This window comes from Anomaloglossus baeobatrachus, chromosome 6 (genome assembly GCF_048569485.1).
Source record: "Anomaloglossus baeobatrachus isolate aAnoBae1 chromosome 6, aAnoBae1.hap1, whole genome shotgun sequence".
NCBI classification, from domain to species: Eukaryota; Metazoa; Chordata; class Amphibia; order Anura; family Aromobatidae; genus Anomaloglossus; species Anomaloglossus baeobatrachus.
The window spans coordinates 246,125,534-246,149,307 of NC_134358.1; positions in this window are offsets into that span (position 1 = coordinate 246,125,534).

Genomic DNA, 23,774 nt, shown 5'->3' on the forward strand with positions numbered 1-23,774 from the left:
TCCTGATTCCAGTGTTGTCACTTACTGGGCTGCTTAATGTAGTTTTGATAACATCACTGTTTAATCAGCAGTAGTTATCACTACAGGACTACTTGGTGTGCTGCAGGTAGTCCAGCATATTCATGAGCTCTGTATAACTGCGAGATCTGCAGCAGAGAAAACGACAGCAAACAGCTCAGTAAGTGACACATTGCTGGAATCAGGGGCTCTGTCTCTACATTATGCTGCTCTCAGATGGGGGAGCAAAACCTGGTGACAGATTCCCTATACGGGCACCATTGCAGTATGTGCTGCAGCAGACCAGACGAGAGGGGAGTCCTGGGAGACGCAGGACAATGTGTTGCTAAGAGCGATGACATTTTACTTTTACTCCCAAAATGCCAATTAATCTGCAGACACATTTATACAGGGGACGTCGCTCTGGCATATACAGTTTTACCTTAATATTATATATATGCAGACTGTTCTGTCCCCCCTGGTGCGGCCGGTGTCTTGGTGCAGATGTGCACCCTCCTATTTGCACATTAAAGACAGTCCCTCGTCCTTAGGTGAGAGTCAGTGCTGTCTAAAATCACTTAGCATTTCTGCACGTGTCCTGACACTGGAGGAGCAGAGTAGCACTCCAAGTGTCAGTGTGGGTGCGCCTGCAGTGTGACTGCAGTGTCCGCGTGGGTGCGCCTGCAATGTGACTGCAGTGTCCGCGTGGGTGCGCCTGCAATGTGACTGCAGTGTCCGCGTGGGTGCGCCTGCAATGTGACTGCAGTGTCCGCGTGGGTGCGCCTGCAATGTGACTGCAGTGTCCGCGTGGGTGCGCCTGCAATGTGACTGCAGTGTCCGCGCGTGTGTGCGCCTGCAATGTGACTGCAGTGTCCGCGTGGGTGCGCCTGCAATGTGACTGCAGTGTCCGCGTGGGTGTGCGCCTGCAATGTGACTGCAGTGTCCCGCGTGGGTGCGCCTGCAATGTGACTGCAGTGTCCGCGTGGGTGCGCCTGCAATGTGACTGCAGTGTCCGCGTGGGTGCGCCTGCAATGTGACTGCAGTGTCCGCTGTGGGTGCGCCTGCAATGTGACTGCAGTGTCCGCGTGGGTGCGCCTGCAATGTGACTGCAGTGTCCGCGTGGGTGCGCCTGCAATGTGACTGCAGTGTCCGCGTGGGTGCGCCTGCAATGTGACTGCAGTGTCCGCGTGGGTGCGCCTGCAATGTGACTGCAGTGTCCGCGTGGGTGCGCCTGCAATGTGACTGCAGTGTCCGCGTGGGTGCGCCTGCAATGTGACTGCAGTGTCCGCGTGGGTGCGCCTGCAATGTGACTGCAGTGTCCGCGTGGGTGCGCCTGCAATGTGACTGCAGTGTCTGCGTGGGTGCGCCTGCAATGTGACTGCAGTGTCTGCGTGGGTGCGCCTGCAATGTGACTGCAGTGTCTGCGTGGGTGCGCCTGCAATGTGACTGCAGTGTCTGCGTGGGTGCGCCTGCAATGTGACTGCAGTGTCTGCGTGGGTGCGCCTGCAATGTGACTGCAGTGTCTGCGTGGGTGCGCCTGCAATGTGACTGCAGTGTCTGCGTGGGTGCGCCTGCAATGTGACTGCAGTGTCTGCGTGGGTGCGCCTGCAATGTGACTGCAGTGTCTGCGTGGGTGCGCCTGCAATGTGACTGCAGTGTCTGCGTGGGTGCGCCTGCAATGTGACTGCAGTGTCTGCGTGGGTGCGCCTGCAATGTGACTGCAGTGTCCGCGTGGGTGCGCCTGCAATGTGACTGCAGTGTCCGCGTGGGTGCGCCTGCAATGTGACTGCAGTGTCCGCGTGGGTGCGCCTGCAATGTGACTGCAGTGTCTGCGTGGGTGCGCCTGCAATGTGACTGCAGTGGGTGCGCCTGCAGTGTGACTGCAGTGTCTGCGTGGGTGTGCATGCAATGTGATGCAGGCACGTTCTGACACCTGGTTGCTGCCTGTATTTGACTGCTGATTCAATGAGGAAGGTTGTTGAAGTGAGCAGACAGCACATCACAGCGCAGTGTGCCCCTCCTCACTGTGCTCCTCCTGTGTTGTGTGCACACATGCACTGACGCTTGGCGTGTGCCGCTGTGCTCCTCCTGTGTTGGATGCACACATGCACTGACGCTTGGCGTGTGCCGCTGTGCTCCTCCTGTGTTGGATGCACACATGCACTGACGCTTGGCGTGTGCCGCTGTGCTCCTCCTGTGTTGGATGCACACATGCACTGACGCTTGGCGTGTGCCGCTGTGCTCCTCCTGTGTTGGATGCACACATGCACTGACGCTTGGTGTGTGCCGCTGTGCTCCTCCTGTGTTGTGTGCACACCCGCACTGACGCTTGGAGTGTGCCGCTGTGCTCCTTCTGTGTTGTGTGCACACCTGCACTGACGCTTGGAGTGTTGCGCTGTGCTCCTTCTGTGTTGTGTGCACACCCGCACTGACGCTTGGAGTGTGCCGCTGTGCTCCTCCTGTGTTGTGTGCACACATGCACTGACGCTTGGCGTGTGCCGCTGTGCTCCTCCTGTGTTGTGTGCACACCCGCACTGACGCTTGGAGTGTGCCGCAGTGTTGGGTGCGGTGCAGCAGGAGATCTGGTGTTACGGTGCTCACTCTCACCAATGGATCACTATTAAGATAAAGGCCTGGCTAGTATTTTCCTATATTCGGTGGTATCGGTGCACCCAGGCTTAGGCCGCGCAGAAATGTCCTCATTTTCATATCAAATAAATGTGGCTTTTTCAGTGAACATTAAAGGGAACCTGTTACACCCTTTTTCAATTCTAAACTGCCCCCCCTCTTGTTAGTGATGCAATGTAAGTGATGCACATTTTCTGACTAACAAGACAATGGAGCAGTTTAATATTAAAGGTCGTGACCAGTTCCTTTTAAGCTAAACTATATGGGTGGGATTATTTCTCCACAGATCATGTCCCCCATATAAATATTTCTGCAGTCTAGGTGTCGTTTTGGGGTGACAGGTTCCCTTTAAGTCAGCTTAAAAATCATCTCACCTGACGAATGAAAGTTTTTTGTCGTGCATCGGGTGATGGACACTGTTTAGATAAATCAGTTTCCCATCTTTGGCTGCAGTGTGAATGCTGCTTTTAAAGGGGTTTTCTCACATTGGGATCTTACCCCCTATCCTTGGGATGGGGAATAACTTTCCAATCGCTGGGGGTCCGACTACCGTGGCCCCGAGTGTTTCCCAGAACCAGAACATGCAGACAGAATGGATTCTGGGAGTAAAATTTCATAGTCCTGTCTCCTGAGCTGTGCACTTAAAAGGTCTTTTGAGCAATTGGTGGGGGTCTAAAGTCCCACCCCATGATGCCCCTTCTCCCTACTGAGCCCACCTCTGCCCTACTAATCTCCTCAGAATTAATGGACCTAAACCTATAAGATCTCGTCCAAAAGTTAAGTCTACTGCCTGGGACTAAATCAGTATTGTGGTTCTTATATGGTCCACAGTCTAATGATGGCTGGTAACAACTACCAGCATCTCCTTACCATTGTTAAGGACATATTGGGAGTTGTACGTTAATGCAATACATATATGTATATGGGTCTAACCTGACACTGCACTTGATTGCTGTGTGAAGTTGGCAATGTATTCATGTACTGATGGTGGTTTTGGCGATGTATTGTCTTCAGGGTGGGTTTGGTGATGTTATTGTGTTTAGGGTGGTTTTGGTGATATTACTGTATTGACAGTAGTTCTGTTGATGTATTACTGTACTAACTGTGGTTTTGGTTACGTATTATAGTATGTAGTGTGGTTTTAGTTATGTATTACTGTACTGATGGTGGTTCTGGTGATAGTCATGTGGCTGTTGTAATCTTTACCTTATCAGTCTTGATCCTAAAACATAGGGTCAGCGTGCTGGACTAAAAATACAGCTATCTGCATGTCTGTCAGCCGAATAAGTAATAGACTAAAGCCCCCATACACTATAGTCTGATTTTTAGGCCGGCAGCTATCTTGCTCGGCTCTCCCATATACAGGAGCACTCATTCTGCCAAGTGTTTCTGTGTTCTTTATTAGAGCCGCTGCTGGACATCTCCGACAGCAGCTTATCATTTAGAGGATAATAGGATCTACACTCCGTAATTGGACATTCTGGATCCTTATTCCCCTGACAATCAGAATTGAGAGCCCCTGTTCACATTGGGCTATCAGCAGAACCTGTCAATATTGGTGGGTTTAGACAACTTTAGGTTAATGTGTATGGAGGTCTTAACTACTATCTGAAGGCTCTGGGCTCTATCAGGGAATGTGCACACGTCTTGTAGTGGTCTGTGAACCCCCGGAATTATTCAGACAGAATACGCTTCAGGACAGTCATCATTTTATCCTGAAGCAAATATTTATTTTTTTTTGCTGTGGCTTCTTGGTTGTTTTTTCCAACATCTTTTAGCTCCTGGATTTTACTTATTTTTTTTAAATGAAGTAGTAAGCGGCATCCAAGCAGAAGCCGCCATATAATGGCCGGTCACAACTAGTAAGCGGCATCCAAGCAGCAGCCGCCATATAATGGCCGGTCACAACTAGTAAGCGGCATCCAAGCAGCAGGCGCCATATAATGGCCGGTCACAACTAGTAAGCGGCATCCAAGCAGCAGCCGCCATATAATGGCCGGTCACAACTAGTAAGCGGCATCCAAGCAGCAGCCGCCATATAATGGCCGGTCACAACTAGTAAGCGGCATCCAAACAGAAGCCGCTATATAATGGCCGGTCACAACTAGTAAGCGGCGTCCAAGCAGCAGGCGCCATATAATGGCCGGTCACAACTAGTAAGCGGCATCCAAGCAGCAGGCTCCATATAATGGACCGGTCACAACTAGTAAGCGGCATCCAAGCAGAAGCCGCCATATAGTGGCCGGTCACAACTAGTAAGCGGCATCCAAACAGAAGCCGCTATATAATGGCCGGTCACAACTAGTAAGCGGCATCCAAGCAGCAGGCTCCATATAATGGACCGGTCACAACTAGTAAGCGGCATCCAAGCAGCAGCCGCCATATAATGGACCGGTCACAACTAGTAAGCGGCATCCAAGCAGCAGCCGCCATATAATGGCCGGTCACAACTAGTAAGCGGCGTCCAAGCAGCAGCCGCCATATAATGGACCGGTCACAACTAGTAAGCGGCGTCCAAGCAGCAGGCGCCATATAATGGACCGGTCACAACTAGTAAGCGGCGTCCAAGCAGCAGGCGCCATATAATGGCCGGTCACAACTAGTAAGCGGCGTCCAAGCAGCAGCCGCCATATAATGGACCGGTCATAACTAGTAAGCGGCATCCAAGCAGCAGGCGCCATATAATGGCCGGTCACAACTAGTAACCAGCATCCAAGCAGCAGGCGCCATATAAAGGACCGGTCACAACTAGTAAGCGGCATCCAAGCAGCAGGCGCCATATAATGGCCGGTCACAACTAGTAAGCGGCATCCAAGCAGCAGGCGCCATATAATGGACCGGTCACAACTAGTAAGCGGCATCCAAGCAGCAGGCGCCATATAAAGGACCGGTCACTGTCAGCCGCTTCATGTCTGAGGAAACCTGATGCGCTTAAAAAAACTCCAAAGACTGAACATATGGACAGCAAGTCGTTTTACATTGCAGTGTATGAGTTCATTTCTTTAATATTTAGAGTTTGGGTTTTTTGGGCGGGTTATAGGGCGGATCTGTCTGGAAAAAAAAAAAAAAAGCTGTGTGCATATAACCGTAATCTGACTGATCAGAAGGGGGCGCCACCACTGACAGTGCCTAGGGCAGCAAAAACCCCAAATACGGCCCTGTACACAGCCATGGCTGGGGGCTGCAGCCTGTAGCCGTGGGCTTTATCATGGCTGGTATCGTAATATGGGGGGACCCTACACCAAATTTTTTATTAATTTATTTTTACTCCAATCTACAGTGACCCGTAGACAGCGCCAGTGATTGGTTGCAGTCAGACGCTGTCACACAGGCTGGGGGCACATCTGACTGCAACCAATCACAGATGCCAGGATGGCCGGTGGAGGGAAAGCAGTGCAAATGGATGAACAATAATGAGTGGCCGTAGGAGCAGTTACAGACACGCCGGAGACTCAGTAAGTATGAAGCGCTTGCTTTATTCTTTTATATATATATATTATATATAATTTTTTATTTTTTTTTTCTTTCCCCATAGTTGCCAGACCCGGCACTTGGGTACATTGGAAACCGCGCGGATCCGGACTTTTACAGTCTGGGTCCACCCATCACTAATTCTGTTAATTTGGTGGTCCTCTCATGAAATCCAACTGATGCATGGGAGAGGAACCTTTTATTCCATATGTTTCCTATCCTTGAAGGGTGGATCTCCTGTCTCATGGTGGTGTCTTGGGTTCCAAAAAAGCACATTACCAGTAATTACGTATTACGTCAGTATTTGTATGCCAAAACCAGGAGTATCTTCAAAACACAGAACAGATCTTAGTCTTTCAATTATATTTTTTCTCTGTAAGTTACAGTCCTGGCTTTCGAAACAGTGATACAAAAATACTGACATGTGAATGAGGCGTAAGGCCGCCAAGCAGCTTTGTAACTTTACCTACAGATTAACTTAATGGGCCCGATTCATCAAAGCTTTTACGCCATTACTCTGGCGTAAAAAGCTTTGAGGTTGCATAATTGGCGGCAACTCAAGCTAACGCTAAAATTTTGCGATGGTGTTCTCATGCAACTTTTACCCAGCTTCAACAAAATGGGCGAAGTAGGGACGTGGCAACCACCGCTTGTCAAATCATGATGAATGGTGGAATTCACTACATCAAAAATCTTAGCCCTGTGAGGACAGAAGCTGCATGCCACTTGTCCGGCACTCCCGATTCAAGAAGAGACACATGCCAGCACATCTCATCAAGACCAGCAGGAACAACGCTGGTCTTAAATTTGGCTCTATATGTGTAGGTAAATAGCATATTCTGAGGTTACAGGATCTATTTAAGAAACATTTGTAAAAGTGTTTCTTTTGTGCTTTAAGAAAAAAAATAAAGAAAAAAAGAAAAAAAAAAAAGAACAAAAAAATCACGACAAATAGGGTATTGCTGCTGTATTCAGGAAAATTGTGTAACAAATTATGGGGCCATTTTCACCTATTCCGTCTTGTGAAAATTTTAATATATGGAGCTGAAACATTATTTTAGTAGTAAAGATGTCATTTTCCATTTTCACAGCCCAGTGTTAATCTGAATCACCTGTGCGTTCAAAATGCTCCCTACACCCCTATCAATAAACATGTCTTATCACCAGGAATTATTAAAGTGGTTGTGTGCCATCTAGTCCTACTCTATGTAATCCTACCCTCACTACTGATTAGCAGTTTTTTACCATTGTACAGTGTACAGAGAAAGCTGTCAATCAGCTCAGCATTCAGAGAACTACTAGATTTGCCGCACATAAGTGATTTTATAAAAACTGCAGCAAGCAGCCCCATAAGTGTTTCATCACTGGAATCAGAGTCCCTGCCTCTACAACATGCAGTTTTCAGATTCCCTAACAAAAACATAGTGGCATTCCCTTTAAATCCTGTGAAGCACATAAGCCCTTCACAACCAAGGACGTACCGGTTGTCAAGGACTTAAGCTGAGTGCACATCTTTCCTTGAACATGTTGGCTCACCAGATCAGCCGACATGTGCAGCTAACAGGCGCGGGTGGATCAGAGATCCACCAGTGCTTGTCAACTAGTTAGATCACGCTGTCAAACTCAGACAGCTTGACGTAACATGCGTTGGCAGGGAGCATGCCATTCCCCCTCCCATCGGATGTGGCCAGCGTTTATAGGATAGATGCACTGCTCTATACAGCAGAAGCGCTCGGATGATTGCAAGTTCAAGTGCATTAAGGTGACTAGTAAAAACAATAAAAAGTAGGAAAAGTTTTTAAATATATGAAAAAAAACTACAAGTTCTAATCACTCCCTTTTGCCCCATTGAAAAGAAAAAAAACATATTTGGTATCACCACGTTCATAAATACAATTTGTCAAAATAGAAAATGAGGGGTAAAAAAAAAATCAAACACCAGAATGATGTTTTTTCGGTCGCCACAACATTGCAATAAGACGCAATCAAAACATTGCATGTAAACCAAGATGGTATCAATAAAAACGTCAACTCAGAGCTAAAAAAATAAGCCATCACACAGTTCCACATCCACAAAAATAAGAATGTCACGGGTCTTAGAAAATGGCGTCAAAAAACGTCAGTTTTTGTCTTTGCAAATTTCTAAATTTGTTAACACTTAAAAAAAAAAAAAATAAATAAAATATATATATATATATATATATATATATATATATATTACACACACACATCTTTGGTGTCTACGAACAAGTACTGACCTGGGGAGTCATGTTGCCAGGTCAGTTTTACCATATAGTAATCATGTTAAATGAAAAAACATTGTACAATTAAAAATTTCACTGGAGTTGGAATTTGTTTCCTGTTTTCCAGTACAATATGGGTCACAATGAATGGTGTCATTCAAAAGTACAACTCGTCCGGCAAAAAAACAAGTCCTCATACGGCTATATTGACATAAAAATAAAAAACGTTATGGCTCTTGGAAGAAGGAGGAAAAAACAAAAAAAAAAAAACAAAACAAAACAGAAAATCGCCGAGGTAGTATAGGGGTTAAACCTAGTGTTGAGCGAGTACTGTCCACTACTTGCATATTCGTTACAAGTAGTGGGCACAATGTAAGTCAATGGGAAATACTCGCTAAATAAGGTGTAATCCAAAAGCCGTACTTTTAATGCAAGTAGCGAATAGTGCGGCTTTCGGTGTACTCGCTACTTAGCAAGTATTTCCCATTGACTTACATTGCGCCAGCTACTCGTAACGAATATTCAAGTAGTTGACAGTACTCACTAACAGCTTAGCCAGTGCAAATGTTTAACTACTCGCTCAACACTAGTTAAACCCACAGATGATTCACAGAATTGTGTAACATCGGGCTGCATACTACAATGTATACTACAAACTACAACCTGTTCTCAAATTCTCTAATAGCTCAGTGTGTTATTAGGTTGACACGCAAGCAAAAGGTCACTGCTTCAAATCGAAGAACAGCCATAAAGAATTCCCAAGAAAAGAGAAACAGCATCATCCAGCTCAGTGATAGCGGTCTCTCTAATCTAAAGCTAAAGCGGGCTGTACACGCTGCGATATCGATATCGCTAGCATGCATACCCGCCCCCATCGTTTGTGCGACACCGGCAAATCGCTGCCCGTCGCGCACAAAATCGCGCACCCCCGTCACACGGACTTACCTGTCCTGCGATGTCCTGTCCTGCTGGCCGGCGATCCGCCTCCTTTCTAAGGGGGCGGGTCGTGCGGCGTCACAGTGACGTCACGCGGCAGGTGTCCAATAGAAGTGGAGGGGTGGAGATGAGCGGGACGTAAACATCCCGCCCACCTCCTTCCTTCCGAATTGCCGGTGGAGGCAGGTAAGGAGATGTTCCTCGCTCCTGCGGTGTCACACACAGCGATGTGTGCTGCCGCAGGAACGACGAACAACATCGTTAATTAGAAGAGAACGATTTTTTGTTTTAGGACGACCTCTCCGCGGCAAACGATTTTGGCTGCTTTTGCTATCGTTTTAGGTCGCACATAAGTGTCACACTCTGTGATATCGATAATGAAACTGGATGTCCGTCACTAACGACGTGACCCCGACGATAAAACATTAATGATATCATAGCGTGTAAAGCCCCCTTAAGAGTCTGCATTTTAAGCTCATATTATATAACTGTATCTTCAATATGTTTTGGTAAACAGTTAATATGTCAAACCTTGTTTCACTTAGAAGAGGCACATGGCACATCTTAGTTAATGGGTGCAATGGTAGGGTCCACAGCCGTAACCATAAGCAAATAACCATGCACTCCAAAGGGAACTATGATACGTTTATTGATTCCAAAATAATTAAATCCAGTAAATGAAATGAAGACGTTTCGGTCGGTTAAACCTTATTCAGGGCACACTCCTGGCAAGCCATGGACACCGCTCTATACCTTATTGCTTGCGTCCCATACGATTTGTACACCTCCAGCAAGTTGCTGAATACACTCAGTGATTATACCTTTATGTTCACTTATGTTGCTGCCACCATTCCCCACTTTCTGTATATTTCTAACACGAGTACTGAAGAATTTTTTTTTTGTTTTGGAATTATTAAACGTATCACAGTTCCCTTTGGTGTGCATGGTTATTTGCTTAAAACTTGTTTCACTATCCAAATATTTCTGGACCTAAGCACAGGGGCAGACAGCCATAGAGTCTCATCAATGAGAATTAGGCAGAATATGAGCATGTAGGCACTGTCCGAGTATCAGCATAATCTGCTCTGATTCTCTTGAATGAGAGAATCGGAGCACACTGTGAGAAGATGGAGAACAAAATACAGTTAGGTCCAGAAATATTTGGACAGTGACACAATTTTCGCGAGTTGGGCTCTGCATGCCACCACATTGGATTTGAAATGAAACCTCTACAACAGAATTCAAGTGCAGATTGTAACGTTTAATTTGAAGGTTTGAACAAAAATATCTGATAGAAATTGTAGGAATTGTACACATTTCTTTACAAACACTCCACATTTTAGGAGGTCAAAAGTAATTGGACAAATAAACCAAACCCAAACAAAATATTTTTATTTTCAATATTTTGTTGCGAATCCTTTGGAGGCAATCACTGCCTTAAGTCTGGAACCCATGGACATCACCAAACACTGGGTTTCCTCCTTCTTAATGCTTTGCCAGGCCTTTACAGCCGCAGCCTTCAGGTCTTGCTTGTTTGTGGGTCTTTCCGTCTTAAGTCTGGATTTGAGCAAGTGAAATGCATGCTCAATTGGGTTAAGATCTGGTGATTGACTTGGCCATTGCAGAATGTTCCACTTTTTTGCACTCATGAACTCCTGGGTAGCTTTGGCTGTATGCTTGGGGTCATTGTCCATCTGTACTATGAAGCGCCGTCCGATCAACTTTGCGGCATTTGGCTGAATCTGGGCTGAAAGTATATCCCGGTACACTTCAGAATTCATCCGGCTACTCTTGTCTGCTGTTATGTCATCAATAAACACAAGTGACCCAGTGCCATTGAAAGCCATGCATGCCCATGCCATCACGTTGCCTCCACCATGTTTTACAGAGGATGTGATGTGCCTTGGATCATGTGCCGTTCCCTTTCTTCTCCAAACTTTTTTCTTCCCATCATTCTGGTACAGGTTGATCTTTGTCTCATCTGTCCATAGAATACTTTTCCAGAACTGAGCTGGCTTCATGAGGTGTTTTTCAGCAAATTTAACTCTGGCCTGTCTATTTTTGGAATTGATGAATGGTTTGCATCTAGATGTGAACCCTTTGTATTTACTTTCATGGAGTCTTCTCTTTACTGTTGACTTAGAGACAGATACACCTACTTCACTGAGAGTGTTCTGGACTTCAGTTGATGTTGTGAACTGGTTCTTCTTCACCAAAGAAAGTATGCGGCGATCATCCACCACTGTTGTCATCCATGGACGCCCAGGCCTTTTTGAGTTCCCAAGCTCACCAGTCAATTCCTTTTTTCTCAGAATGTACCCGACTGTTGATTTTGCTACTCCAAGCATGTCTGCTATCTCTCTGATGGATTTTTTCTTTTTTTTCAGCCTCAGGATGTTCTGCTTCACCTCAATTGAGAGTTCCTTAGACCGCATGTTGTCTGGTCACAGCAACAGCTTCCAAATGCAAAACCACACACCTGTAATCAACCCCAGACCTTTTAACTACTTCATTGATTACAGGTTAACGAGGGAGACACCTTTAGAGTTAATTGCAGCCCTTAGAGTCCCTTGTCCAATTACTTTTGGTCCCTTGAAAAAGAGGAGGCTATGAATTACAGAGCTATGATTCCTAAACCCTTTCTCCGATTTGGATGTGAAAACTCTCATATTGCAGCTGGGAGTGTGCACTTTCAGCCCATATTATATATATAATTGTATTTCTGAACATGTTTTTGTAAACAGCTAAAATAACAAAACTTGTGTCACTGTCCAAATATTTCTGGCCCTGACTGTATTTCCATCTTCTTGTTCTCCATTCGGCTAGATTTTGGAAAATCAGACTGCACTCAGATTTCATCTGACCTGCATTGCCGAGTGTGAACCAACTTTCAGATCAAACTCTGATATTCAGCGATTCTTTCCTTGGACAGGCATTAGGAGTGTGATTCAATGTTTTGTTGGATCACACTTGGCCTGAAAATACAATTGCCTGCCCTTACTGAATCTTAAAGGGGTGGTTCACTACTCTGCAATAGTGACCACATACCTGTAAAACTGATAGGGAAGGCTTTTTCTAAATACCTTGATCAGCGAACTCTGCCTGTGAGCAGCGCTATTGCGGTCCGCTCATACTCATGCGGTGACTCCCCTGGCTCCGTGACCTCTGGTATCCGCTGATGTCACATCAACTCCCAGTTGACCTGACACCACCGAAGCCGGCCCCAGTCTTCCCGAGTCACTGCTTGTCACAACTCAGCGTCACAGGTGTGCGCTCTCCTTCACTTCAGAGCGCCACAAGCAGGGGCGACGCTGGGCTGTGCGAGTGGTGAAACACAACCCACAGTTCAGTCACTCAGAGAGACTGGGGCCCACCTTGGTGATATCAGGTCAACTGGAAGTTGACCTAACATCACCGGATCTCAGAGGTCACAGTGCACGGTGGGGAGGGGGGTCAGTTCATGGGAATGAGCAGACCACAACAGCGCCGCTCACAGGCGGATTTCACTGATCAAGGAATTTAGAAAAAGCCTTCCCCATCAGTTTTACAGAGAGGTGGCTACTACTGCAGAGTAGTGAACCTTTTAATACAAGTATATTATTATAGGACCATTTGTTTCATGGCGCTTTACAAGTGAAAAGGGTATACATAAAAAACAAGTACAATAGTCATGAACAATACAGAACAGACTGGTACAGGTATATTACGTATAAAGGTATTGTTTTGAAGAGCCATGATATATGACATGGGGTGAAAAGAAGGGAATTTTGTTTACTTACCGTAAATTCCTTTTCTTCTAGCTCCAATTGGGAGACCCAGACAATTGGGTGTATAGCTAATGCCTCCGGAGGCCACACAAAGTATTACACTTAAAAGTGTAAAGCCCCTCCCCTTCTGCCTATACACCCCCCGTGCATCACGGGCTCCTCAGTTTTGGTGCAAAAGCAAGAAGGAGGAAAAATTATAAATTGGTTTAAAGTAAATTCAATCCGAAGGAATTTCGGAGAACTGAAACCATTCAACATGAACAACATGTGTACACAAAGAACAACAGCCCGAAGGGAACAGGGGCGGGTGCTGGGTCTCCCAATTGGAGCTAGAAGAAAAGGAATTTACGGTAAGTAAACAAAATTCCCTTCTTCTTTTTCGCTCCATTGGGAGACCCAGACAATTGGGACGTCCAAAAGCAGTCCCTGGGTGGGTAAAATGATACCTCGTAATAGAGCCGTACCACGGCCCTTTCCTACAGGTGGGCAACCGCCGCCTGAAGGACTTGCCTACCTAGGCTGGCATCCGCCGAAGCATAGGTATGCACCTGATAGTGTTTCGTGAAAGTGTGCAGGCTCGACCAGGTAGCCGCCTGACACACCTGCTGAGCCGTAGCCTGGTGCCGCAAAGCCCAGGACGCACCCACGGCTCTGGTAGAATGGGCTTTCAGCCCTGAGGGAACCGGAAGCCCAGAAGATCGGTAAGCTTCGAGAATTGGTTCCTTGATCCACCGAGCCAGGGTTGATTTCGAAGCCTGTGACCCTTTACGCTGGCCAGCGACAAGGACAAAGAGTGCATCCGAGCGGCGCAGGGGCGCCGTACGAGAAATGTAGAGTCTGAGTGCCCTCACCAGATCTAACAAGTGCAGATCCTTTTCACACTGGTGAACTGGATGAGGACAAAAAGAGGGTAAGGAGATATCCTGATTGAGATGAAAGGGGGATACCACCTTAGGTAGAAATTCCGGAACCGGACGCAGAACCACCTTGTCCTGGTGAAACACCAGGAAAGGGGCTTTGCATGACAGCGCTGCTAGCTCAGACACTCTCCGAAGTGATGTGACTGCTACTAGAAAAACCACTTTCTGTGAAAGGCGTGAAAGAGAAATATCCTTCATTGGCTCGAATGGTGGTTTCTGAAGAGCCATCAGTACCCTGTTCAGATCCCAGGGTTCTAACGGCCGCTTGTAAGGAGGGACTATGTGACAAACCCCCTGCAGGAACGTGCGTACCTGTGGAAGTCTGGCCAGGCGCTTCTGAAAAAACACAGAGAGCGCTGAGACTTGTCCCTTAAGAGAGCCGAGCGACAACCCTTTTTCCAATCCTGATTGAAGGAAGGAAAGAAAAGTGGGCAATGCAAATGGCCAGGGAGAAAAACCTTGATCAGAGCACCAAGATAGGAATATCCTCCACGTCCTGTGGTAGATCTTGGCGGACGTTGGTTTCCTAGCCTGTCTCATAGTGGCAATGACCTCTTGAGATAACCCTGAAGACGCTAGGATCCAGGACTCAATGGCCACACAGTCAGGTTGAGGGCCGCAGAATTCAGATGGAAAAACAGCCCTTGAAACAGCAAGTCTGGTCGGTCTGGTAGTGGCCACGGTTGACCCACCGTGAGATGCCACAGATCTGGGTACCACGACCTCCTTGGCCAGTCTGGAGCGACGAGGATGGCGCGGCGACAGTCGGACCTGATCTTGCGTAACACTCTGGGCAACAGTGCCAGAGGAGGAAACACATAAGGGAGCTGAAACTGCGACCAATCCTGAACTAAGGCGTCTGCCGCCAGAGCTCTGTGATCTTGAGATCGTGCCATGAAAGTTGGGACCTTGTTGTTGTGCCGTGACGCCATTAGGTCGACGTCCGGCCTCCCCCAGCGGCAACAGATCTCTTGAAACACGTCTGGGTGAAGGGACCATTCCCCTGCGTCCATGCCCTGGCGACTGAGAAAATCTGCTTCCCAGTTTTCTACGCCCGGGATGTGAACTGCGGATATGGTGGAGGCCGTGGCTTCCACCCACATCAGAATCCGCCGGACTTCCTGGAAGGCTTGCCGACTGCGTGTTCCCCCTTGGTGGTTGATGTATGCCACCGCTGTGGAGTTGTCCGACTGAATTCGGATCTGCTGGCCTTCCAGCCACGGCTGGAACGCCTTTAGGGCAAGATACACAGCTCTGATCTCCAGAACATTGATCTGAAGGGAGGACTCTGTCGGAGTCCAGGTTCCCTGAGCCCTGTGGTGGAGAAAAACCGCTCCCCACCCTGACAGGCTTGCGTCCGTCGTGACCACAGCCCATGATGGGGGAAGGAAGGATTTCCCCCTCGACAGAGAAGTGGGGAGAAGCCACCACTGAAGGGAAGCCTTGGCTGCCCGTGAAAGGGAGACTTCCCTAGGAAGTGCATGAGGCGCCTCAGGGGGTGTGACTGGCCTTGAAGGAGAGATTGCACCCCTGTCTGTAGTGAATGCTGTTTGTCCAGCGGAAGCTTCACTATCGCTGGAAGAGTATGAAACTCCATGCCAAGATATGTCAGAGATTGGGCCGGTGTCAGATTTGACTTTGGAAAATTGATGATCCACCCGAAACTCTGGAGAGTCTCCAGAGCAATGTTCAGGCTGTGTTGGCATGCCACTTGAGTGGGTGCCTTGACAAGCAGATCGTCTAAGTAAGGGATCACCGAGTGTCCCTGAGAGTGTAGGACTGCTACCACTGCTGCCATGACCTTGGTGAAGACCCGTGGGGCTGTCGCCAGGCCGAAAGGCAGCGCCACGAACTGAAGGTGTTCGTCTCCTACGGCGAAACGCAGGAAGCGCTGATGCTCTGGTGCAAATGGTACGTGGAGATAAGCATCTTTGATGTCGATTGATGCTAGGAAATCTCCCTGGGACATTGAGGCGATGACGGAGCGGAGCGATTCCATCCGGAACCGCCTGGTTTTTACGTGTTTGTTGAGCAGTTTTAGGTCCAGAACAGGACGGAAGGATCCGTCCTTTTTTGGTACCACAAACAAGTTGGAGTAAAAACCGTGACCCTGTTGCTGAAGAGGCACAGGGATCACCACCCCTTCCGCCTTCAGAGTGCACACCGCCTGAAGAAGAGCATCGGCTCTCTCGGGGGGCGGAGATGTTCTGAAAAATCGTGTCGGAGGACGAGAGCTGAGCTCTATCCTGTAACCGTGGGATAGAATGTCTCTCACCCATCGGTCTTTTACCTGTGGCAGCCAGGCGTCGCAAAAGCGGGAAAGCCTGCCACCGACCGAGGATGCGGAGTGAGGAGGCCGAAAGTCATGAGGAGGCCGCCTTGGGAGCGGTTCCTCCGGCGGTCTTTTTAGGACGTGACTTGGACCGCCATGAATCGAAGTTCCTCTGATCCTTTTGAGGCCTTTTGGACGAGGAGAACTGAGACCTGCCCGCGGGCCGAAAGGACCGAAACCTGGATTGTACCTTCCGTGGTTGAGGTCTGTTTGGTTTGGACTGGGGTAAGGATGAGTCCTTTCCCTTGGATTGTTTAATGATTTCATCCAATCGCTCACCAAACAGGCGGTCGCCAGAAAATGGCAACCCGGTCAGGAACTTTTTGGAAGCAGAGTCTGCCTTCCATTCACGTAGCCACATGGCCCTGCGGACTGCCACCGAATTGGCGGATGCTACCGCCGTACGGCTCGTAGAGTCCAGGACAGCATTAATGGCGTAGGACGCAAACGCCGACGCCTGAGAGGTTAAGGACACCACTTGTGGGGCAGACGAACGTGTGATTGCATTAATCTGCGCATGACAAGCTGATATAGCTTGGAGTGCCCATACGGCTGCGAATGCGGGAGCAAAAGACGCACCGATAGCTTCATAGATGGATTTCAACCATAGTTCCATCTGTCTGTCAGTGGCATCTTTGAGTGAAGCCCCATCTTCCACTGCAACTATGGATCTAGCCGCCAGTCTGGAGACAGGAGGATCCACCTTAGGACACTGAGCCCAGCCCTTGACAACGTCAGGGGGGAAGGGATAACGTGTATCCTTAAGGCGCTTGGAAAAACGCTTATCTGGACAAGCTCGGTGTTTCTGGACTGCCTCTCTGAAGTCAGAGTGATCCAGAAACATACTCAATGGACGCTTGGGAGACCTGAAACGGAATTTCTCCTGCTGAGAAGCTGACTCCTCAATTGTAGGAGCTGGTGGAGAAATATCCAACACCTGATTGATGGTTGCTATAAGGTCATTCACTATGGCGTCACCATCAGGTGTATCCAGGTTGAGCGCGGTCTCAGGATCAGAATCCTGATCTGCTACCTCCACTTCCTCATCTGGAGAGTCCTCCTGCTGAGACCCTGAGACGTGTGATGAAGTTGAGGGAATTTCCCAGCGAGACCGCTTAGGCGCCCTGGGACTGCGGTCCATGTCAGAGACCTCACCTTGGGACCCATGGGTCACCGCAGGAGCACTTTGCAGCTCCAATTGAGGGGGGGCCTGGGGTCAATGATTGAACAGTGCCCGGGGCCTGAGTTACCGGTCTGGACTGTAAGGCTTCTAGTATCCTAGCAGACCATTTATCCATAGTCTCAGACAGTTTGTCAGCAAATACTGCAAACTCCGTCCCTGTCACCTGGACAGTGGTAGCAGGTGGATTCACCTGGGCCACCAGTGGCAGAGGCTCAGGCTGAGTAAGTGCCACAGGGGCCGAGCATTGCACACAATGAGGGTCCGTGGAACCTGCCAGTAGTATAGCCGCACATGAGGTACAGGTTGCAAAGTAAGCCTGTGCTTTGGCACCCTTGCTATTTGCGGACGACATGCTGTTGTCTCCTCTGAGTACAATCCAGGAGGGTATATAGCCAAAAATCAACAGTGCGACAGTATAGTGTAAATGTATAGCATATAAGCATATATATATATATGTACACTCCTGCACTTAGTGGGGCCAGCACCGCAGGTGCTGCTTACCGACCGCTGAAAGCGGTTGTGTGATCACCAGAATCCCTGCATGGGCCTCCCAGAGCCTGTGTCTCTCCTCTCCAGCGTTAGAAGTGCTGACAGGAATGGCTGCCGGCGTTCTGTGGAGAGGAGGGGGCCGTGGGCGTGCCCTAGAAAAGTGCGGGAATCTGGAGCCCCACTGTGCTGTATGAGGGGGGAGGAGGATACAAAGTATGCTCCAACCCTCAGCACTAACGTCCTGTGCAGTGTCCCGCCCTTCCCCTGACTGGCAGGCCTGGGGGCGGGAATATGCGATACTAGGCCGCAAAAGCCGGGGACTAAAGTAATAAGCGCGGCCGGCATATAAGCGCGGTCGGCGCGGTAGTCCCCGGCGCACAAACACACCCAGCAGTGCTGCAGTGTAAATGGGCACCAGCGCTCCATGAGCGGTTCCCACGGGGACACAGAGTACCTCACAGCGCGGCCAGCGCGGTAGTCCCCGGCGCACTAACACACCCAGCAGTGCTGCAGTGTGTGTGGCATCAGCGCTCTATGCGCGGTCCCCACGGGGACACAGAGTACCTCACAGTAGCAGGGCCATGTCCCTGTCGATACTCGGCTCCTGTCAGCAAATTCCCCAGGGGCTGCGGAGGGAGCACGGTCTCATGTGCCTGGAGACCGATTAGGATCCCACTTCGCCCAGAGCCCCTTAAGGGATGGGGAAGGAAAACAGCATGGTGGCTCCTGCCTATGTACCCGCAATGGGTACCTCAACCTTAACAACACCGCCGACTCAGAGTGGGGTGAGAAGGGAGCATGCTGGGGGCCCTGTTATGGGCCCTCTTTTCTTCCATCCGACCTAGTCAGCAGCTGCTGCTGACCAAGATGTGGAGCTATGCGTGGATGTCAGCCTCCTTCGCACAAAGCATAAAAACTGAGGAGCCCGTGATGCACGGGGGGTGTATAGGCAGAAGGGGAGGGGCTTTACACTTTTAAAGGGAACCTGTCATCAGAAATTTCGCCCAAAAGCTAAAAGCTTCCCCCTCTGCAGCTCCTGGGCTGCATTCTAGGAAGGTCCCTGTTATTATTGTGCCCCATGTGAGACCAAAATAAAGCCTTTATAAAGTTCTACCTTTTTGTATGCAGCTTCTGTAAATCTGTCACGGGGGCGGGCTCTCTGCCGTCCGTTATTCTGCCTCCTGGTCCTGTATGCCGCCCCCATCGCTCCTTTCCATATCTGATGCACCGCCCACTGCTCCAGCCATCCCCACGCATGCCCAGTGCCAGTCTCACAGGACTGAGCAGTGTGACCGCTGGTGACGTGTGCGCAGGCAAGTGATTATGGACGGGACTGTGACTGTTATCAGCAAGTACCCGGCCATAATCTCGTGAGCGCGCAAACCTCTCCAGCATTCACACTGAGCTCAGTGTAGATGCTAGACTGTATGGGCTGCTTCCAGGGATGACGTCCCTTTGTCATGTGATAGTATTTCGAACACGCCCCTATCACATGACAAAGGGACGTCATCCCTGGAAGCAGCCCATACAGTCTAGCATCTACACTGAGCTCAGTGTGAATGCTGGAGAGGTTTGCGCGCTCACGAGATTATGGCCGGGTACTTGCTGATAACAGTCACAGTCCCGTCCATAATCACTTGCCTGCGCACACGTCACCAGCGGTCACACTGCTCATTCCTGTGAGACTGGCACTGGGCATGCGTGGGGATGGCTGGAGCAGTGGGCGGTGCATCAGATATGGAAAGGAGCGATGGGGGCGGCATACAGGACCAGGAGGCAGAATAACGGACGGCAGAGAGCCCGCCCCCGTGACAGATTTACAGAAGCTGCATACAAAAAGGTAGAACTTTATAAAGGCTTTATTTTGGTCTCACATGGGGCACAATAATAACAGGGACCTTCCTAGAATGCAGCCCAGGAGCTGCAGAGGGGGAATCTTTTAGCTTTTGGGCGAAATTTCTGATGACAGGTTCCCTTTAAGTGTAATACTTTGTGTGGCCTCCGGAGGCAGAAGCTATACACCCAATTGTCTGGGTCTCCCAATGGAGCGAAAAAGAAAGTAGTGGAAAACCCCTTTAAGACAGATTTTTCAAAAGTTTTATGGCGTGATTTAATAACAGACTTTAGCAGAACGACATGGATGAGCCCATGGATGGATCAGTAACAGCCACAGACCTCCGCATTGACTTTGGTGCCAGCAAGGTAGAGGTGGAGTACCGATATGGGCTGGTGTTATTGAAGGAGTTCATGGTCCTTTTTGGCTTGAAGATGGGACTCAAAATCAACTCCCAAACCTACTGACAATTTTTAGAAAACACAATCTTCAACTGGGGGAACAGAAAACTGTTTGTATCGTTGAAGAAAACCATTACTTTTATGGAGGACTATGCTTCAAGAGATGCAACAAAGTACTCCACAGCGTGGCTAGCCAGTAAAAGCCATAAAGATGAAGGATCGACATGGCCCTTTCCTCACCTGACCTAAACCCTATTGGGTATTCGTGAGCCTTTCTTAAATGGGAAATTTATGATGAAGGAAAACAGTACACCTCTCTGAACACTGTCTGTGAGACTAGTTAATGCTGTCCAAAAAGATGATCGTCAGCAGATTAAGAAACTGATAGACTGCATGGATGGAAGGCTTTTGATGTTTATTAAAAAAAAACGCATACTACAGTCGCACAGGGCAGGTGCAGCGCCCCCATACTTCTCCCCACATACTACAGTCGCACAGGGCAGGTGCAGCGCCCCCATACTTCTCCCTGCATACTACACTTGCACAGGGCAGGTGCGGTGCCCCCATTCTTCTCCCTGCATACTACACTTGCACAGGGCAGGTGCGGTGCCCCCATTCTTCTCCCCCACATACACTCGCACAGGGCAGGTGCAGCGCCCCCATACTTCCTTTCCCCCGCATACTACACTTGCACAGGGCAGGTGCGGCGCCCCCATACTTTTCCTCCCGCACACTACACTTGCACAGGGCAGGTGCAGTGCCCCCATACTTCTCCCCCGCATACACTTGCATAGGGCAGGTGTGGCGCCCCCATTCTTCTCCCCCGCATACACTTGCACAGGGCAGGTGCGGCGCCCCCATTCTTCTCCCCCACATACACTTGCACAGGGCAGGTGCAGTGCCCCCATACTTCTCCCCCGCATACACTTGCATAGGGCAGGTGTGGCGCCCCCATTCTTCTCTCCCGCATACACTTGCACAGGGCAGGTGCGGCGCCCCCATTCTTCTCCCCCACATACACTTGCACAGGGCAGGTGCGGCGCCTCCATACTTCTCCCCCGCATACACTTGCATAGGGCAGGTGTGGCGCCCCCATTCTTCTCTCCCGCATACACTTGCACAGGGCAGGTGCGGTGCCCCCATTCTTCTCCCCCACATACACTCGCACAGGGCAGGTGCAGCGCCCCCATACTTCCTTTCCCCCGCATACTACACTTGCACAGGGCAGGTGCGGCGCCCCCATACTTTTCCTCCCGCACACTACACTTGCACAGGGCAGGTGCAGTGCCCCCATACTTCTCCCCCGCATACACTTGCATAGGGCAGGTGTGGCGCCCCCATTCTTCTCCCCCGCATACACTTGCACAGGGCAGGTGCGCCGCCCCCATTCTTCTCCCCCACATACACTTGCATAGGGCAGGTGTGGCGCCCCCATTCTTCTCCCCCGCATACACTTGCACAGGGCAGGTGCGGCGCCCCCATTCTTCTCCCCCACATACACTTGCACAGGGCAGGTGCAGTGCCCCCATACTTCTCCCCCGCATACACTTGCATAGGGCAGGTGTGGCGCCCCCATTCTTCTCCCCCGCATACACTTGCACAGGGCAGGTGCGGCGCCCCCATTCTTCTCCCCCACATACACTTGCACAGGGCAGGTGCGGCGCCTCCATACTTCTCCCCCGCATACACTTGCACAGGGCAGGTGCAGCGCCCCCATACTTCTCCCGCATACACTTGCACAGGGCAAGTGCAGCGCCCCCATACTTCTCCTCCTGCATACACTTGCACAGGGCAGGTGTGGCGCCCCCATACTTCTCCTCCCGCATACACTTGCACAGGGCAGGTGTGGCGCCCCCATACTTCTCCTCCCGCCTACACTTGCACAGGGCAGGTGCGGCGCCCCCATACTTCTCCTCCCGCATACACTTGCACAGGGCAGGTGTGGCGCCCCCCTACTTCTCCTCCCGCATACACTTGCACAGGGCAGGTGTGGCGCCCCCCTACTTCTCCTCCCGCATACACTTGCACAGGGCAGGTGTGGCGCCCCCATACTTCTCCCACATACACTTGCACAGGGCAGGTGCGGCGCCCCCATACTTCTCCCCCGCATACACTTGCACAGGGCAGGTGTGGCGCCCCCATTCTTCTCCCCTGCATACACTTGCACAGGGAAGGTGCGGCGCCCCCATTCTTCTCCCCCACATACACTTGCACAGGGCAGGTGCGGTGCCCCCATTCTTCTCCCCCACATACACTTGCACAGGGCAGGTGTGGCGCCTCCATACTTCTCCCCCGCATACACTTGCACAGGGCAGGTGCAGCGACCCCAAACTTCTCCTCCCGCATACACTTGCACAGGGCAGGTGCAGCGCCCCCATACTTCTCTGCATACTACACTCGCACAGGGCAGGTGCAGCGCCCCCATACTTCTCTGCATACTACACTCGCACAGGGCAGGTGCGGCGCCCCCATACTTCTCCGCATACTACACTTGCACAGGGCAGGTGCAGCGCCCCCATACTTCTCCTCCCGCATACACTCGCACAGGGCAGGTGCGGCGCCCCCATACTTCTCTGCATACTACACTCGCACAGGGCAGGTGCAGCGCCCCCATACTTCTCCGCATACTACACTCGCACAGGGCAGGTGCGGCGCCTTCATACTTCTCCGCATACTACACTTGCACAGGGCAGGTGCAGCGCCCCCATACTTCTCCTCTCGCATACACTCGCACAGGGCAGGTGCGGCGCCCCCATACTTCTCCGCATACTACACTCGCACAGGGCAGGTGCGGCGCCCCCATACTTCTCCGCATACTACACTCGCACAGGGCAGGTGCAGCGCCCCCATACTTCTCCGCATACTACACTCGCACAGGGCAGGTGCAGCGCCCCCATACTTCTCCGCATACTACACTCGCACAGGGCAGGTGCAGCGCCCCCATACTTCTCCGCATACTACACTCGCACAGGGCAGGTGCGGCGCCCCCATACTTCTCCGCATACTACACTTGCACAGGGCAGGTGCAGCGCCCCCATACTTCTCCTCCCGCATACACTCGCACAGGGCAGGTGCGGCGCCCCCATACTTCTCCGCATACTACACTCGCACAGGGCAGGTGCAGCGCCCCCATACTTCTCCGCATACTACACTCGCACAGGGCAGGTGCAGCGCCCCCATACTTCTCCTCCCGCATACACTCGCACAGGGCAGGTGCAGCGCCCCCATACTTCTCCGCATACTACACTCGCACAGGGCAGGTGCAGCGCCCCCATACTTCTCCGCATACTACACTCGCACAGGGCAGGTGCGGCGCCTTCATACTTCTCCTCCCGCATACACTCGCACAGGGCAGGTGCGGCGCCCCCATACTTCTCCGCATACTACACTCGCACAGGGCAGGTGCGGCGCCCCCATACTTCTCCGCATACTACACTCGCACAGGGCAGGTGCGGCGCCCCCATACTTCTCCGCATACTACACTCGCACAGGGCAGGTGCAGCGCCCCCATACTTCTCCGCATACTACACTCGCACAGGGCAGGTGCGGCGCCCCCATACTTCTCCGCATACT